Source organism: Podarcis filfolensis (genome assembly GCF_964270895.1).
Source record: "Podarcis filfolensis genome assembly, chromosome: 9".
Lineage (NCBI taxonomy): Eukaryota > Metazoa > Chordata > Lepidosauria > Squamata > Lacertidae > Podarcis > Podarcis filfolensis.
In genome coordinates, this window is record NC_139610.1 from 48,727,695 (window position 1) to 48,746,502 (window position 18,808).

At 41.7% G+C, this 18,808-nt stretch overlaps 1 protein-coding gene across 3 annotated transcripts in view; it reads right to left on the reverse strand.

Annotated features, from left to right (window-relative positions):
* AFG2A (AFG2 AAA ATPase homolog A) overlaps positions 1-18,808 on the reverse strand; it is a 144,581-nt gene that overhangs the window by 28,499 nt on the left and 97,274 nt on the right. The gene's annotated exons all lie outside the window — the stretch shown is intronic.

Consider the following 18,808-nt stretch of genomic DNA (forward strand, 5'->3'; position numbering starts at 1 on the left):
TTCTAATATTTGCATCAGGTATCACAGGAGGAAGTAATAATTGTAACACCTACCACAGGGTTCCTGCTAAAAAAATGCATCCCATGCCACTTTCTCCATAACATATAGGCCCAATTATTTGTTTGATTGTTAAAAATTATCTGAGCCAGTTTTCAGAGGTAAAGAAAAATGTAAACAAACACGAATTTAATTGCATACAGTATAAAACAATAAAGAATCAAATAGTACCATAAGTAAAAACAAAAGAGGCAGTCAAAATACCAAAGAGACGACCTACTGATCAACTTTAAAACTTGCCTCGGTAAATAAATGAGTTTTGACATGGTGTCACCACAAGGTGCATGTCACCGATCCTACTTAACATTACTGACTGCTGCTAGCTGGAAGTGCACAAAGCATGATGGATGTTTCCCCACTCCCGTGCAGTGACTTCTTATGAACACCACTCCTCATTGAACCAAGGCCCAGTACTAATGAACTCCCAGTGACACAAGAGTTGCTGCGACACGGTTCCTTCCTTGGAAACCCCAGACAGGTGATGCTCACACAAGGAGGAATTGCAGCACCATCACATCCAGCATGCTTGTGTTCACAGGATACAACCATGTTGCAGTAGCTCTCTTGTTGCTGTAATAAAATGAATAGGGGGCCTTAGGGCACATACACACCATATATTTAAAATACTCTTATGCCACTCTTAAAACAGTCATGGCTTCCCATGCTGAAAGCTGATAGGAGATCCCTCCCAAAACTACTATTCCATGCACCATTAACCAACTACAGCTCCCAGGTTTTTTTTGGGGTGAAGCCAAGACTCTTGTAAGAGTAGTACAAGTGTGGTTTAAAGGTATGGTTTGAATATGACCTTAGTTGTCAAAAGGATTGCAGCTTATGGGCCATCATGTATTGGACAATGCACATCTGACAATACATACAATACACATGATATCCTTTTAACTATGTTTAACCTTGTAGAATTGACCCCATGGTGATGACACAATTGTGGGTGGGTAGAATTCCAGTTGTCTGAATTCTTCCTTATTAAACTTTATAAATAATATGAAAAAATACATTTTAATTTGCTGATAAATATTGCCATCTTGTTAAAAAACAAACAACCCCACATCCAAAACAGCTTGCATGCAAATTCAGAATTTTAAACACATTTTCAGCTGGATGTGTTTAAGGCACAGCACGTAACCCAAGTTGTTTTTTATGTTATAGTTTTCCCTTGGGCAGTGTAGTTTGAGTTCCAGTTGACTAGAGATATTGCACGGTTGTCCTGGGCTCTCAGCCAATAAGACTTTTCCCAGCCTGATCATGTCAGTGAAAGTCACGCTGAAAAATAGTAGGAAGAAGCTTTCCTTCCTGCACAGCATTGATCAAGTTAACACCCTTCCTAGTTTCTTTAAAAAGACTTTTGTGAGTACTCTGGGGTGGAAAAAATGTATTGTGCATGCTAAGAGATGTCCTGTTATTTTTAAAACAAAAGCGCACATATTCTCAGCTAAGGAAACTATACAGCAAGTTCAGTGCAGCCGCCCAAAGGATCATCAGAGTGTTTCCTTAAAGTCTCAACAAGCTAGGAGATATAACTGCCAGCTCATTGTTCAGTCAAGTCACATTTATATCAGGATGCTGCTTTGGAATTTTTAACATTTTGGCACACATCCAGTATCCCTTTAGGTGCACGCAGTAGGCATGCACGCTTTTTAAAAAACAGCAGCAGCAATTCAACATGGCTTATGGCAAAGGCTATTACACTCTCCTGCTTCATTCTCTTAAGATTTCTGAATATAATTGTGGGGCGGGGGCAGGTTTGTGTGCACGCATTTTGTTTTGCATAGCATCTAAACTTGAAGGTGTGAACATATCAGACAACACAGCGATTCTTCAAACAGCTCTTGTTTACTCACAGGCCAGAACAGAACTGAACTGAAGGGTGCAGCCAGCCTGCTTATATAGAGCTCCACTAGAACGTAACAGTAACCACTTTCTGTAACTATCCAATCACTGAACATCACTTTCAATCCCTTATTTGCATATGTGAACCTGAGTGAAAACTATCTACAGTATCCCCCTGCTGGCCCAGGGTGAGAACTTCAGTACATAACAGAAGGATTGGGGGGAGGGTCACTGAATAGCTTTTATTTTCCTTTTCAGGGGGGAAATGGTTTTCTTTCACCCTCCTCCTTTCCCAGATACTTATAAAAGGATGTGGACGGAAGCGGCAGTGCCCACTGAGTAGAAATCAGGTGAGCCACAGTAGGTGGAGCCTGATCTAATGAGAGGCAGAGCCAACTAATTCTAGTCTTCTCCCCGAGACTTGTTGAGGTTGGTGGGGCAGTGCCCCCTCCCGCAATGGACCAGCCTCTATTGAAAGAGACGGAGCATTCCAATTCCAAATCCAGTACAGTACAGATACTAACTGGAATAAAAAGAAAATCCACTTTGAAGGCTTGTTGAAAGAGTAAAGTCAATAGGTGCTGAAAAGACAAGAGAGATAAATGGCACCCGACTTAAATCTAATGGGAGGGAGTTCCAAAGACACTGCCACACCCTGACGCTGACATAGTGCAGAACAGACCTCTTGATACGATGGTATCTCCAGGATTCCCTCTCCTTTAGAAGGCAGTGATCAATTGGGTATATAAGGGATGAGATGATCTTTCAAGTATCTTTTATATTGAGCAGTACAAAATATTTATAAGAAAACATATTTTGGGCCTCCCAACTATGTTCCATATTTAGAAGCTGGTTTATTTTCTTCCAGAGAACCCAATGGGAATAGCTGAGAACTGAGTCGGCTCCTATTTTCTTGATCCCATTTTTTCGTCTGTTTAATTGCTCTGTCTCCTTGCATAGTAAGAGCCAAACAACACACCATGTTGGGGTTCCACAGTTAATATATTAAACACAATTTTGATCTGCTAATTAACAAGTGCTAATTTTAACGAGAGCCATGACGTGATTGGCGGGGTGTGTGTGTCAGAGACTCCCATCATGATTACTTTACTTCAGTCCCCCACTCAGCTGCTATTAGTAAGAGAGGGGAAGATGCAAGAGCTGTAGCCCAGTTGTAGTGCATCTGCCCTGCATGCAGAAGGTTTCAGGTTCAATTCCCAGCATGTCTAGGTAGAGTTGAGAGCATCCCTTTTCTGAGACTCTGGAGATGTTGTTGCCAGTCAGTGTGGATAAGTATGAGCTCGATCTACCAGTGCTCTGACTCTGTATAAGGCAGCTTCCTGTGTTTCTAACCAAGGTACCGTATTTTTCACTCTATGAGATGCACCAGACCATAAGACGCACCTAGTTTTTGGAGGAGGAAAACAAGAAAAAAAATGTTCTGAATCTCAGAAGCCAGAACAGCAAGAGGGATTGCTGCGCAGCGAAAGCAGCGATCCCTCTTGCTGTTCTGGCTTCTGGGATAGCTGCGCAGCCGCATTCGCTCCATAAGAAGCACACGCAGTTCCCCTTACTTTTTAGGAGGGAAAAAGTGAGTCTTATAGAGCGAAAAATACGGTATGTCTTTCGCTTCACAGTTGATGGCAGCTCCAGAATATCTCTCTCTCTCTCTCTCTCTCTCTCTCTCTCTCGTGTGTGTGTGTGTGTGAGAGAGAGAGAGAGAGAGAGAGAGAGAGAGAAGAGAGAGAGAGAGATTCAGATCAGGGCTATGGCATGGGAAGAACTGCCCTTTCCTCATCATATACCCCTGGGGTGGCTTTTACGTTGCAACTCCCAAACAAGTAGTTTGTATGATGGGAATGTTAGGAGATTATGACCAAGAGAGTGTTGGGAACTGACTATTTTAGACAAGAGACAGGAATAGAATTATTTTAAAGAATCAGGCTGTACAACATTTCTGTCATGTCAGCCTTGCTCAAGACCTGAAGCATTGTGCAAACTGACAAGAAAAGACTTGATGTGTTTGACAGCAGGTGTTCAGGAAGAATCTGCAGTATCAAGTGGCAGCGCTTTTGTAAGGCACAGTCAACAAAGCAGAAACATTTTACATGGCTATTACCCAAAAGTATTAATAAAAGATTGGCCGGGGGTGGGGGGAGAGAGAGAAACAGGTGGCTTGATGTTCCTAGCAAGATTTGACAACTCAGAAGGAGTGGATATTTATCTGAAATGAGTCCAAGGAAGGGCAGATTGATGAGATCAATGTAAACAAATAAACACTATGGTGGATTTATGTGCATCCAATAGTTAAATGTGATTTGTTAATATTATTGCAAAGCAGGTTATCACAGTGGACCAGAAGAGTAAGGGTCACAAATCATGCACTTAGGAAAGGTCTCCAAGAGTTGGGTTTAAAGAAATAAACAAAGCTGGGGAAGAGACAAGAGTGCTACTTAAAACCCTAATGAAATTTGGCTGCAATCCTATGCACAGCTACCTAGGAGTAAGCCCCGCTGAAAACAGAAGACTTATAGATATGTCTAGGATTGTGACGTTATGTTAATGGTGTGCTACTGCTGCTTCTGCTCTCCTGTAGCGTTATTTTGAAGGAGGAATGGTGAAGCACCTCTAACATCAAATAATGGATGAGTGAGGACATATTATTTACTGATCTGGTATTAAGCAACAGCACACACAGGCTGGTGAAGCACAGCAGATGAGCAACAACAAGCAGCCATGGGAAGGGTGAGAGCAAGAAAGAAGGTACAAATATCAAGGCACATATTAGACAGATGAGTTCTTCTTTTGCCCTTTCAGTGCCTGTTGAAGACATTCCTCTTTCAAAGAGCTATTCTAAGTGGAGATTTTTGAAATACTATTCAGTATCTGTACTGGATTTGAACTGATTATATATGTGTATGTTGTTGTTGTTTTAAATTGTGTGTTTGTGTGCGTAATTGTTTCAATTGTCTTTACAGAAGCAAATGTTTTAACAATTTTTTTAAAAATGCAATCATTCTATGTATTGTAAATGTGTATTATAAACTGCTTTGGGACAGCTCATGGGAAGAAATTCATAAATCAAATAAATAATAACATTCAAACAGAGGTGGTGGTGATGTCACTGAATCAACATGGCAAACTGGGAGCTTTCCTCCCAGCTTGCAAAAACCTTTTGAAATGGCCTGAAAATGATGACGAAACCTGCTACAAGATTTAATACTGATTTGTTATAACCCAGAGCGCTCAAGGTGTAAAGAAAATAGATATTATCAACTACTCAATCATTAATTTAGTGCACAAGGCCTGGCAGCCCAAAGTGACTCTAACAACCTGATAATGGCAGCAAAAACTCCCTAGGTTGTGGAAAGAAGATCTGGTGCTTTTCAAATGTATTTTTGAACAATTTAAGAAGGAAATGTCTGCTGACGCTCAATCCATTAAAAGAAAAGGTAGAAAGCATGAAGGATTTCATTATAAAGATAGCAAAAACCACAAACAACATTCAAACAGCATGCTAATGTTTCCTTTTTGAGTCAGCTTAGGGTAGCCACCCCAACCTTAAGCCCCAGATGTTGTTTGACTACAACTGAAATCACCCTTTGAGGAGTCGATTTAACTAGAATAGGGCAGTTTTAATCATTTTAAGATAATACCAAGTGTGGAACAGTTTTAATAATTAAAAAAAAAATTTAATAGTGAATTTTATGTGTATTATTTATTCATAAAATATGCTGCTTAATACAACAAAATCCAAGTTTACATAAAAACATTCAATCAACTTGAACTGAATGTTGAAAACAACATTAAATAAAACTGACTAAAAACAAGATAAAAACACAACACAACTATATATCAGAAAAAACCCCTGAACAGTGCACATATTCCTTCTTTTAATTTCTTGATCTGTTTGTGTATTATTTAGTAATTTATACATTTCTGTGAGTATTTTTTAATTATTTTGTAGAACTTCTTTATCTAGTTTTGATATTGTTTCCAAATCTTCTTTTCTTTATATCTTTCTCAAAAGTCGCTTTAAGTTGAAAATATCCCAACCAATTTATTCCCATCTTTTTTAATTCTTCTTATTATTTTAATCTGGGATTTTCATTCACTTCTTCCACCAACTCTTTATAAGTTGACCACGAATATTTTGCATTGTTTTTAAGTGTGGAGGTTGCCTCTAGTGGGGAGATCCACCACAGAGTTTTTTCTATAATTTTCTCCTTTGTTCTCTCCCATACTTCAAACAAGGCCTTTCTCACTAAGTGGTTCGTAAATCTTTTGTGTACTTGTATTTTCCCATAAATTAAATAGCCATGCCATCCATAAATTTTATCCCAGCCTTCCAGTTCCAAAACCTCCATATTTTTCAGTAATATCCACTCTTTCAACCAGCTCCAACATGCAGCTTCATAATATCTTCTTAAACCAGGAACTGACATTTTATTATTTTTTATATTTTGCTGGAAGCTGCCCAGAAACCCAGCCAGATGGGTGGGGTATAAACAAAATAATAATAATAATAATAATAATAATAATAATAATAATAATAATAATACTGTAATAATAATTCCACTAGTGCAACACCCATCCTTTGCCCCATTCATAGCACAGCAAACAGTAAAATAAAATAGACACATTGGATCAGCAGAAGTGTTGAATACTGTTGTGCACTGGTATACTGGTATCCACGTGTGCTATTGCCTGCTCAACACCAATAGCCTGCACAACAATCTCTCCTTCTTGCATTAACATAGTTACATTGGACCTCACCCTGAGTACAGGTAACTCACAACTTACATGCATTTAACTTGTGCACGTTCAGCTTTATGTGCTTGGCATAAATAATTAAATAAATGGGTGTAGAAAGGGGATGGGTATCTGGGGGGAAACCACATTGGCACCCACCCGCCATTGAACCCATTGTGTTTTGACTATTCGTGATTTTGGCTTTAGACGCAATCCCCAGAATGTAACCCCTGAATAAGCTGAGAGTCGCCTGTATAGTAATGATGCAATCCTTTACCCATTTATCTGTGAGCGGGTGGCGCTGTGGGTTAAACCACAGAGCCTAGGACTTGCCAATCAGAAGGTCGGTGGTTTGAATCCCCGCGACGGGGTGAGCTCCCATTGCTTGGTCCATGCTCCTGCCAACCTAGCAGTTCGAAAGCACGTCATAGTGCAAGTAGATAAATAGGTACCGCTACGGTGGGAAGGTAAACGGCGTTTCCATGTGCTGCTCTGGTTTGCCAGAAGCGGCTTAGTCATGCTGGCCACATGACCCGGAAGCTGTATGTCGGCTCCCTTGGACAATAAAGCGAGATGAGCGCCGCAACCCCAGAGTCGGCCACGACTGGACCTAATGGTCAGGGGTCCCTTTACCTTTAACTCCATTAAACTCCATTAGATTTACTTCTGAGAACATCTAAACAGGATTTCACTGTAAATTTCACTTCCCAGCCATTGACTGCAGTTGTTGGCCAGATAACGAATCTATCCCTGACTTCTAGTAGAATTATTTTCAGTAAAGTTAAAATTAGCTGAAAGGGGGCCAGGGGAGGACTCGATTAACAGGTAATACCCTTAAAAAAGTTGTACATTTACATATGAGAGTCTTCTGGTCTCCCAGCAAAGAACCGCTAAGCCTCAGGAATGCTTTTTAAAAAAAAAAATTAAAAAGCAACTTTTGAGGTGGGGGTTTAAAAGAACCCCTTTAAGAAAAGATAACAATTATATGTAATGAAACCTGGAACCAGACTCTTCTGGCAATTAATCACCCAGGAGCCGTTGCAATCCTGCAGGCTGTTTCTGACAGATTCCGAGTTCTTTACAGGAATCACCAGGGATAAGATGTGCCTGGGCTGGCTTCTGACAGCGACTGCTCATATATAAAGTGCTCAAATTTTAATAATAGGGGGAAAGATACACAGACACGCAATATGCATAAGTGTGTGTGCATGATCATGCACTAAAATTGTTATCCAAACTCCAGAACAACTGTTTAACTCATATTGGGCAAGATTATTTTTTTTAAAAAAAGAAATCTTTTCTTAGCAAAATACAGCTCTCCATCACTTAACAAAGATACTTCCTGTTTTCAAGCAGTTTGGAAGGCATGACTTCCAACCCAAATACTTAGTTTGGCAAGCTCTTACTGTGTTGATAGATGCTTTTATAACCACTTCATTCCACCTGAAGTTTCAGTACAAAAGCACAGTCCTTCCACACACCCACTTTCTCCTTCTTGGGGTGGGGCAAGGGGGGAGAAGGAAATTGAAGGAATGTTATCACAGCAGTGCAATAATAGAGGTTACCTTAACACCAGCAATATGTGGACATGTACCTTCACAAAATGACACATTTGAAGGAGAAAAATGAAATTATTTGCAGGTAAAGAATGAACAGCAGATCCTAGAGCAAATACAAGTATTCAAAGGAGGACTTGTGCGCAGCCAATGACTTTAGGCTTGTAAATTAAGATGAGTTCACTGCATACAAACCAGTCTCCTGCTCAAGCACTGCTAGAACACAGGACTGTCTCCTCACAGAAGCAGAAAACATCTTTAATTAACACTTCTTTTTTCACAAATCCTGTTCTAATAAACACAGACACAATCAAAAACAATCACCCTTCTTTCACTGATCATCTGCATCTCTCTGATTTGCCCAATCTGAAATCAATGGGTTTGTGCCAGTAAATGAAGATGAGAATCAAAATGTGGTTTTAAAATCCCAGCTATAAACATATGACTAACTCATGTAAGTTTAAAAAACAAAACAGACAGCAGCCATTCTTGGCAATCCACTTGACTTGCTTTGTTTGGCTTCCTATGTTCTCATTCTCTCTCCCCACAACAAAGGAAGGAGAAAATATGTGATTCCTGCTTTTCTGAAGAAAACAGAGTAAACTTAGCTGACGAACACAAGGAAGAGGAGGAAATACCAAGCAGATTACAGGGAAAGGCAGGTGATTTACAAGACGGAATAGCACTACAGGACAGAACCAAAATATGCAGAGAACTGTAAAGGACCCCTGACAGATAAGTCCAGTCGTGAATGACTCTGGGGTTGTGGCACTCATCTCGCTTTACTGGCCAAGGGAGTCGACGTTTGTCCGCAGTTTTTCCAGGTCACATGGCCAGCATGACTAAGCCACTTCTGGTGAAACCAGAGCAGCGCATGGAAATGCTATTTACCTTCCTGCCAGAGCGGTACCTATTTATCTACTTGCACTTTTTGGTGTGCTTTCGAACTGCTAGGTTGGCAGGAGCTGGGGCCGAACAACGGGAGCTCACCCTGTTGCAGGGATTTGAACTGCCGACCTTCCAATCAGCAAGCCCAAGGCTCAGTGGTTTACACCACAGCGCCACCTGCCTCCCATGCAGAGAACTGTAGAAGGGGACAAACATTTGGAGTCTCACTACAGTGTGTCGCCCAGGAGAATTAGCCATCACTTGGTTACTGTTTACTCTTTGTACAGATTGGTAAAGGGGCAACCCCAAGTTCCTCTACTCCTGGTCTTCAAAAACAGTACTTTAGTTATGTCCTAACTAGATACTCCTGGTCTTCAAAAACAGTACTTTAGTTATGTCCTAACTAGATGCATCCATCAAAAGGGTAAACATTCAGGGTTTTGGCCCTAAAGTGGCTGTGGGAGAAAGAGAGCCCAATGATTTGGCATAGACTAGGCACAGCCAATGCATACTTGGCCTACACATTGCTGTGTTGTTGGACTACAGCTTCCCTTATCCTTGATCATGCTACCTGACGATGATAGGAATTGTACAGTGGTGCCCCGCAAGACGAACGCCTCGCAAGACGAAAAACCCGCTAGACGAAAGGGTTTTTCCGTTTTGGAGGCGCTTCGCAAAACGAATTTCCCTATGGGCTTCCTTCGCAAGACGAAAGGCCATAGGGAAATCTCCAGGACAGCGGGGAAGCGCAGCGCGTCTTCCCCACTGTCCTCAGACCTCCTCCGAAGGCTGGCGGTGGGGCGGAGAGACCTCCTCCCGCCGCCAGCCTTCGGAAGGCTCCTCCGAAGGGTGGCGGTGGGGCGGAGAGACCTCCTCCCGCCGCCAGCCTTCCGAAGGCTCCTCTGAAGGCTGGCGGTGGGGCGGAGAGACCTCCTCCCGCCGCCAGCCTTCTGAGCAGCCTTCCGAAGGCTGGCAGCGGGAGGAGGTCTCTCCGCCCCACCGCCAGCCTTCGGAAGGCTGCTCGGAAGGCTGGCGGCGGGAGGAGGTCTCTCCGCCCCACCGCCAGCCTTCGGATGGCTGTCCTGAAGACTTGCGGTGGGAGGAGGGTTTTCCTTCCCACCGCCAACATTCAGAATGCTGTTCTGAATGTTGGCGGTGGGGAGGAAAAACCCTCCTCCCACCGCAAGCCCCGGGAACAGAGGAGAAGCGCTGCGCGCCTTCCCCTCTGTTCCCGGACCTGTCCTGAAGGCTTGCGGTGGGGAGAAAAGCCCTTCTCCGCACCGCAAGCCTGGCAAGCGGTCTCCATAGGAACGCATTAATTGATTTTCAATGCATTCCTATGGGAAACCGTGCTTCACAAGACGAAAAACTCGCAAGAAGAAAAAACTTGCGGAACGAATTAATTTCGTCTTGCGAGGCACCACTGTAATCCAAAAACATCTGGAGTCAACCATATGTTGCCTATCTCTGCATACACTCTTAAATCAAACTCCTTTTATGTTCAGCAACCAGACTAAATTCCAGAGAGACTTAATTTCCGCAATCCAACACATACATAACACACCACAGGGATTATTATTAAATGTGCTTGTACCTAGGCAGGGTAATCAGGGAACTCCTGTCACATCTCCAAATGACTTGAAGTGGCACGTTTTTACAAGTCAACAGGGCCACTACTTGGGGGTAGCTAAGTCTAAAAAAAGACCCAGTTCTAACACTCATTTTCATTCTGTAACGTTATTCTTCTGGGAATGGTACTAACACAGGAGCTGCATGTCAACTGTTCCCTTCATCGCTGAATGATTCCAACAATGCTTTGCATGAGAATTGTCAATAAAACTAACTTGTGAATTGATCATAAGGTACACAGGGATAACATCATTTATAACTGGAAAGCCAAACATTGGGATGGGAACTGGCAGCCTTAAGACAAAGCTGTCCTCCAAAGGGGTTGGTCACTTGGACTCACAGTTGTTCAGCACAAAAGTGAAAGTAGAATGTGAAAGTAGAGCAACTTTGGTGGAATCTTGTCTACCACTTTTTACCTGCTTGTAAAAGTGGCTCTCTGACAAAACTGGACACTTACAGAAGTCCCAACAAGTGTGTAAAACAGACACAGTTACCAGATTCCTGAAATACTTTTGGACAGGTGAGAATAGAAATGCTTTTAAATAGCGACTTCATCTCTTTCGGAGTATTGTTTGTGAAGGATAAAAACTTTTCAAATGGAAGCCTTTAACATTACTGAGGTCCAATCCAGACAGTACATTTTTTGTTCATGAGAACATTCTCACTGTCCCTGGGTATGTACTCCCATGGACAAATGTGATGAATAGACACAAGAATCAGAGACAAAGTCAGCAAGTTTTTCTAGTTGCCAGGATCAGAGTGGTTACTGCTAATCACTCTGTTCACATACCTGTGCTTGTCTACATTAGTTGGTGTTTTGGGACAATGAGAACTGTTTGCACGGGAAACAGCTGTGAAAGCCCTGAGATTTCTTCCAAGTCCCAAAATTATTTTCAAAGGCTATTTTGCACATGTGGGGCAATATTCCTACTTCAGGAAAAATGTGACTTTAAAATGTAGTTTGTATACATTGACTCCACTGACATTATAAGTTTTACAAATTAAAAGTATTAATAACAAAGGTCATCAAGACCTAAAATAAATGGAAGAGGAAGGAAATCCATGAATTCCCACAGAAACAATTACTACTAGATCAGTGCTACCAAAAATCTTCCCACAATAGCAATACATCTGCAGAACAGAAACCTCCCCTGATTCTGATATCTGCTCTGGGCACAGCTGTGTGCAATTCTGCATAACAGCTCAAGAATTTCACAATTCAGCTGGTTTCATAATTTTTGCAAGATTTACTATCCCACTTGACAGCCATGGGATTCTCTGCGAGTAGAGATATTCCCAAGACGAAAACATTGGAACAAACACCCAAACGCTGCTTTTTGTCCTGCTCGCCTTCCTCCCTGCGCATACCAACTCCCTGTGCACAATTCCAGCCTGTCATTGGCCACACAGTACGTCATATTCCACAGTACGTGGAAGTCTTGGTGACATCAATTCAATCATATACTCAGGCCAAGCGGAACTGCTGACACTACAGCTGTGCATAATTATGGGGTTCTGCCTTGCAAATAAATCTGGACTTTGCTTATTGTCCTGACTCTGTTTGGCAAAAGAGAAAAATTAGATCTAAACATGCATAGCGCTTTCCAGCATGCCTACACCTTTAGGGTTCCCCTATTTTCAAAATGATCTGAACTGCTTCAAAAGAGATGACAAATTTTTAATTGCATGGTCCAGAAGAAAAGAAAAACAACTTGCTCCATGTGAAAGAGTTGGTTAGCATATGGTAATTATTCACAGCATTCCCCTTACACACACTCGCTCACTAACACCACAACCTTGTTTCATCTGCAGCTGTGGAATTTCTTTTTCTTTTTCTTTTTCTCTTTGCCTAAAGAGAACTCTTCCCTCCACTTCATAAGCCATAAATCTGTTGAAACAGACCACTTGGGAAAAATCTGCATTCCAGACAAAAGGGAAAGAGGTATGATTGGAAAAGGGATTGGTGAGCGTATTTACAGCTCACTCTGTAGGGCTATTAACCAAATCTTTAATGGCAATCACAAAACATACTATAAAACAAAGTTAACACCACTATTCCAAGTGTATACCTACTATGCAACCGTATATTTTAACCTGCACAAGGAGAGAAGCATGAGAAATCATACACTACACAAAATATAAAGTATGCAATTTACAACCATTAAAATCAATGAGTGTTTTGGAGTAGACTCCAAGCAGGATGTGGCTTGCATCCAAATTGTAATAAAGTCATTGTTATGATACTAGGCACTTTGTAACTTCCATCCACAAAGACCAGAGCACTTCCAAAAGCATCAATTAAACCTCCTCTAAATAGCTGCACTTTTTTATGCAGACGGAGATGTAAGATGGCTTAAAATGTGATCCTAAGCAGCATATAACGGAAGTTCGACTGAAATCAATAGGACATTCAGTGAGATAATGACTATGATCCAGAAAGCATGTTGCATGCTACACAAAGGCTTCTGCTAATGGCTACTGCTGACAAAGTAATCCAGATTACTGTGTGCTTCTTTGGCCCACAGCCAATGCCTTTAGGATCAGGGCAGTAGTAATGATTTGCTTGAGAATTTACACTGTGATGGCTTCAGCCTGAATACATTCAAGATGAAAATTTGTTTTGATACAGGGTGGCCCGTTGTTTGTTGTTGTTAATAGCATTATCATTGTTATTATCAATAGCTTATACAAGAAATGACTTTTTATAAGGGTCTAAAAATATGTCTCTTATTAACATTCAAATCAATATATACCAACACTCATAGCACTTAGGAGATAATTATCCACTTCCATTTCTTTCAGTTATACAACCTGATCTGACGAAGTGGCAACAAAATGTTAGGCGGAATTAAAGAACATTTTAATGAGGGTGAAAGAGGAGAGCGCAAAATATGGTCTGAAGCTCAACATCAAAAAAACTAAGATCTTGGCCACTGGTCCCATCACCTCCTGGCAAATAGAAGGGGAAGAAATGGAGGCAGTGAGAGATTTTACTTTCTTGGGCTCCATGATCACTGCAGATGGTGACAGCAGCCACGAAATTAAAAGACGCCTGCTTCTTGGGAGAAAAGCAGTGACAAACCTAGACAGCATCTTAAAAAGCAGAGACATCACCTTGCTGACAAAGGTCCGTATAGTTAAAGCTATGGTTTTCCCAGTATTGATGTATGGAAGTGAGGCCTGGACCATAAAGAAGGCTGGTCGCCGAAGAATTGATGCTTTTGAATTATGGTGGTGGAGGAGACTCTTGAGAGTCCCATGGACTGCAAGAAGATCAAACCTATCCATTCTGAAGGAAATCAGCCCTGAGTGCTCACTGGAAGGACAGATCGTGAAGCTGCGGCTCCAATACTTTGGCCACCTCATGAGATGAGAAGACTCCCTGGAAAAGACCCTGATGTTGGGAAAGATGGAGGGCACAAGGAGAAGGGGACGGCAGAGGACGAGATGGTTGGACAGTGTTGTCAAAGCTACGAACATGAGTTTGACCAAGCTGCAGGAGGCAGTAGAAGACAGGCGTGTCTGGCGTGCTCTGGTCCATGGGGTCATGAAGAGTCGGACATGACTAAACAACAACAACAACATTTTAATAACATTTGTCCCATTTTTGTTTTTGCTCTAAATCTGACTGGCAATAAAAATATGCAAAACTTAATTTTCTGCCACTTCCTAACTTCTAAAATTAACAAAAAGTACAATATTTAGCTGTTGTTTTTTAAAAAAAGAGAGAGTTCGCATAATTCATTTCTGGAATTGTTTCCCAAATTTATAGTTTATTTCATTAAATTTCAATAAAACAGGTTTAAGAGGTAATAAATACAGCAAAAGCATTTAATCTCTAAGCATGAATTTAAACAGTACCTGTGGCCCCACATACTGTTAATGTGAAGTAACTTAAAAGCAAATCCACAGGAATTATTGTCAAACAATGGCATGATTATCAAAGCAAGTAATTTTACATTAATTGCAAGTTGTAGAAGGCAAAACATGTGCAATTTATTCTGCCGCTCTTCCAAAATAGTTTTCATTCAGGAATGCCAAATAAATGGACTTAAAACACAGCACGTGACTATACAATTACATAGGCTCTTTATAGGTGCCAAGTATGTTGCATCACACCTATACTGAAATCCCCAAAGGCTCCTGTCTTGAAGGAATTAACTGGCCTGTTAATCTAAAGAAAATCTTTTACATGAATCCAGGAGCTGCATTAAAAAACAAAACAAAACAAAAAACTCTAGGAGTACAAATCATGGAATTTAAAATCAATATTATTTTTAATACTACCTTTTCATTTCAATTCCAAAAGCATATCCAGACATTCAAAATAAAGGTGAGGAATAAATTTTAAATCTTTGACCAAACAAGATGTGATAGCAGAACTGCCAAAATCATGTCAAAAGGGAGAACACAAGTACATAGGAAGTTGTCTCACATGAAGTTAGACCACTGGTCCATTAGCACAGAATTTTTCACAGCAAACCTCCTGACCTAGTGCACTCCAGATTTTTTGAGCAACTTCCACCAACTGCAGCCTGCATGACTGGATTGTGGGAGCTGTCAAGGATTATGAGAGATGTAGCCCAAAACATCAGGAGGACACCAGTTTAGGAGTCTACACTGCCTGAAAGTAACTTTCTAGGGCTTCATATAAGGAGTCTTTCTTATTTCTATGCTAGGAACTGAAACTGACTACACGTCTTGTACAAACTGCTAAGCAGACCCACCCTACAAAAGCAACTATCCCAAAGACGCAGATGTTGACCTACTACTAACACTTTTCTGAGGGGGACTGATTGCCTCCTCCCTCCTCCCATTTAAATGTGATTCTTGGCTAATAGAGCTTTTATTCTGCAGTGGAACTAATGCCTACACAATCCTCCAAATAAAATTTAACCTGCCTTCCTGCAACTAGAGCTAAAGAGTGATTAATAAATGCATTCACAGTCAGAAAGTTAAACCCTATCCTAAACAAACAGAAATGGGAAGTTCATGTGGAAGATGAATTGACAGAACAATGCATATCCTTTTCTATTTCTTTTATAAGCACCTTATTTAGTCCCTCAAGGCAAGCTGCCCAGCCTTTCTTATTGTCTGAACATGTTACCGTGAACACTTCAGTATCTTCCATATATAACACAATGAGAGGTTGTCTTTGGCTAGTCTAACACAATTTTAGAAGCAGAGACTGGGATACAAGCCAAACACTTAAGGCAGAATCCTGAACACATTAAAGCTATTCCCACTGCTGCTTGAAAACAGCAGTTTTAGATATGAAAAACTTTCAGAAAAATATCTACACACTGTTTCTCCTTCAGACCAGTAAGGCTGAATACCTTCCTGCGCTGGAAATTAAGTGTAGCACAGACCATTCCAAAGGAATGGCAAGCGTCCAAAGTGAAGGTATAAACATTCTCCCCTAGAGTTTATTGGAGAACAGTGATGGAGAGTAGGCTAATTTGGTCAGTGTAAAATTATTGGGTCACTGGCAAAGGATGGAAATGGGAAGCTGTTTAGGAAGCAGTGCTCAATACAGAAGAACAAAAGTAGTATGGTTTGATGTGGTGTGATCTAAAAGCAAAAACCTTGGCGAAAAAGTTGGGGGGTGGCCCCTCATTTTGTCACCCTAGTAGAATTTGTTCCTTAAGATAACAGAAAAATGATACACACCCCTTAAAACTCCAGTCAACTTAAGCTTCTGAACATTTCCACATCACCTACATCATGTTTGATCAAATTCATCTCATTGCCTTCTGCACCAACATTTGTTATTTTTTTTTGTACTTTTACAACAATAAACACTACAAATCCCATGGTGCAATGTGTCATGAAATACAGAATATCCATGTTCAATAAGCATAATATGCAATATCTTGATTTATTCTTCTATTAATATTCATAATAATTACAGTGGTCCTCGGTTTTCAAACGTCTCCGTTGATGAACATTTCGGAATTCGAACGCCGCAAACCTGGAAGTAAATGCTTTGGTTTTCGAACATGCCTCAGGAATAGAACATGAAACACAGCTTCCATATTGAGATTTCCATTTTGAGGATTCCGTTTTGAGTTTTCGGTTTTCGAACGTTTGGAATGGTCTTCCGGAACGGATTACGTTCGAAAACCGAGGTACCACTATATTACATTTATAGCCCACTTTGATCTTCAAGGAGCTCAAGGTGGCATATATGGTTCTCCCTCTACCTATTCAAGGGATGCGGGTGGCACTGTGGGTTAAACCAGAGCCTAGGACTAGCCGATCAGAAGGTCAGCGGTTCGAATCCCCACAACAGGGTGAGCTCCCGTTGTTCGGTCCCTGCTCCTGCCAACCCAGCAGTTTGAAAGCACGTCAAAGTGCAAGTAGATAAAATAGGTACCGCTCCAGCAGGAAGGTAAACGGCGTTTCTGTGCGCTGCTCTGGTTCACCAGAAGCGGCTTAGTCATGCTGGCCACATGACCCGGAAGCTGTACGCCGGCTCCCTTGGCCAATAAAGCGAGATGAGCGCCGCAACCCCAGAGTCGGTCATGACTGGACCTAATGGTCAGGGGTCCCTTTACCTTTTTTACCTACCTATTCAGTCCTAACACCTTGTGAGGTTAGGTGAAGAGGCAGTGACCGGCCACCCAGTGAGCTTCATGGGGGGATTTGAACCCTGATCTCCCAGAGTTCTGATACAGATTTTAACATTCCAGAGAAAACAAACTTCATGTTTCCAGTTCTGACAGTGGATGCTTGGTACAGGGAAATTTAACTTGTAAAATTTATTTACACTATTTAAGAGACGCCTTTCAGGAACCCTTGGGTGGCTTTAAAATAGGATTAGACAAGTTCATAGAAAATAAGGCTACCTCCACTATTGGATATTGTATGCTTCTGAACACCAGTTGCTCTGGAGCAGGCTTCCTCAACCTCGGCCCTCCATATGTTTTTGGCCTACAACTCCCAAGATCCCTAGCTAGTAGGACCAGTGGTCAGGGATGATGGGAATTGTAGTCTCAAAACATCTGGAGGGCCGAGGTTGAGGAAGCCTGCTCTGGAGCATAAGTGCAGAGAGCGCTGCTGCACTCAGGTTCTGCTTAGGAGCTTCCCAGAGGCATATCGCTGGCCACTGAGAGAACAAGACAATGGGCTAGATGGGCCTTTGGCTTGATCCAGGAGCGATCTCCTTATGCTATTATAGGAAAAGCAGTAGCAATCAGCAAAGCACAGCCATGACTCCACCAACTGAGTCACAGCTGCATACTGGGACAGAGAAGGGGAGGGGATGAGGCATTTTCACCATGACAGCAGGAGCACTGGATTGGCACTGCCAGCACATTTGCCCCCCTCCATCCCATGCGTTATGTAGCAGCGGCTCAGCCAGGAGGAGGTCAGGTGAGTGGTGCAGCCTCATTGCACCGCCTAATATGGAGGAAAAGCAATAGCTCTGCAACTGAATGGTTCCATATAATCTAAGCCAACAAAACAAATAGAAAACACAGAGATACACTACAGATGTACAAGGAAATGATCATTAGCAGGAAAAATTGCACTCTGGAAGGAAATATTTAAACTTCTATTTCTTAAAATTTCGGAGAGCCAGTGTGGTGTAGTGGTTAGGAGCGGTGGACTCGTAATCTGGGGAACCGGGTTTGCGTCTCCGCTCCTCCACATGCAGCTGCTGGGTGACCTTGGGCCAGTCACACTTCTTTGAAGTCTCTCAGCCTCACTCACCTCACAGAGTGTTTGTTGTGGGGGATGAAGGGAAAGGAAAATGTTAGCCGCTTTGAGACTCCTTCGGGTAGTGATAAAGCGGGCTATCAAATGCAAACTCTTCTTCTAACAGATTTTCCTGACATATATGGACCCAGAAATAGAGTAGATTTCCCATGCCAAATTTTGGACGGTTGGGATGAATCGTTCTGATTCTTAAAACAACACAATGTTCAAGCTTTATAATGGTAGGATGCTGCTTTGACCCTCCACCTTAACTATAGAGGTGCTCCCATTCCTGTATAATTTTAATTTGAATAGCTTAAATCCTTAAGGCACTTATACGATAGCAGAGTTTATAAAGAAATCTAATCCAATGAAATGCA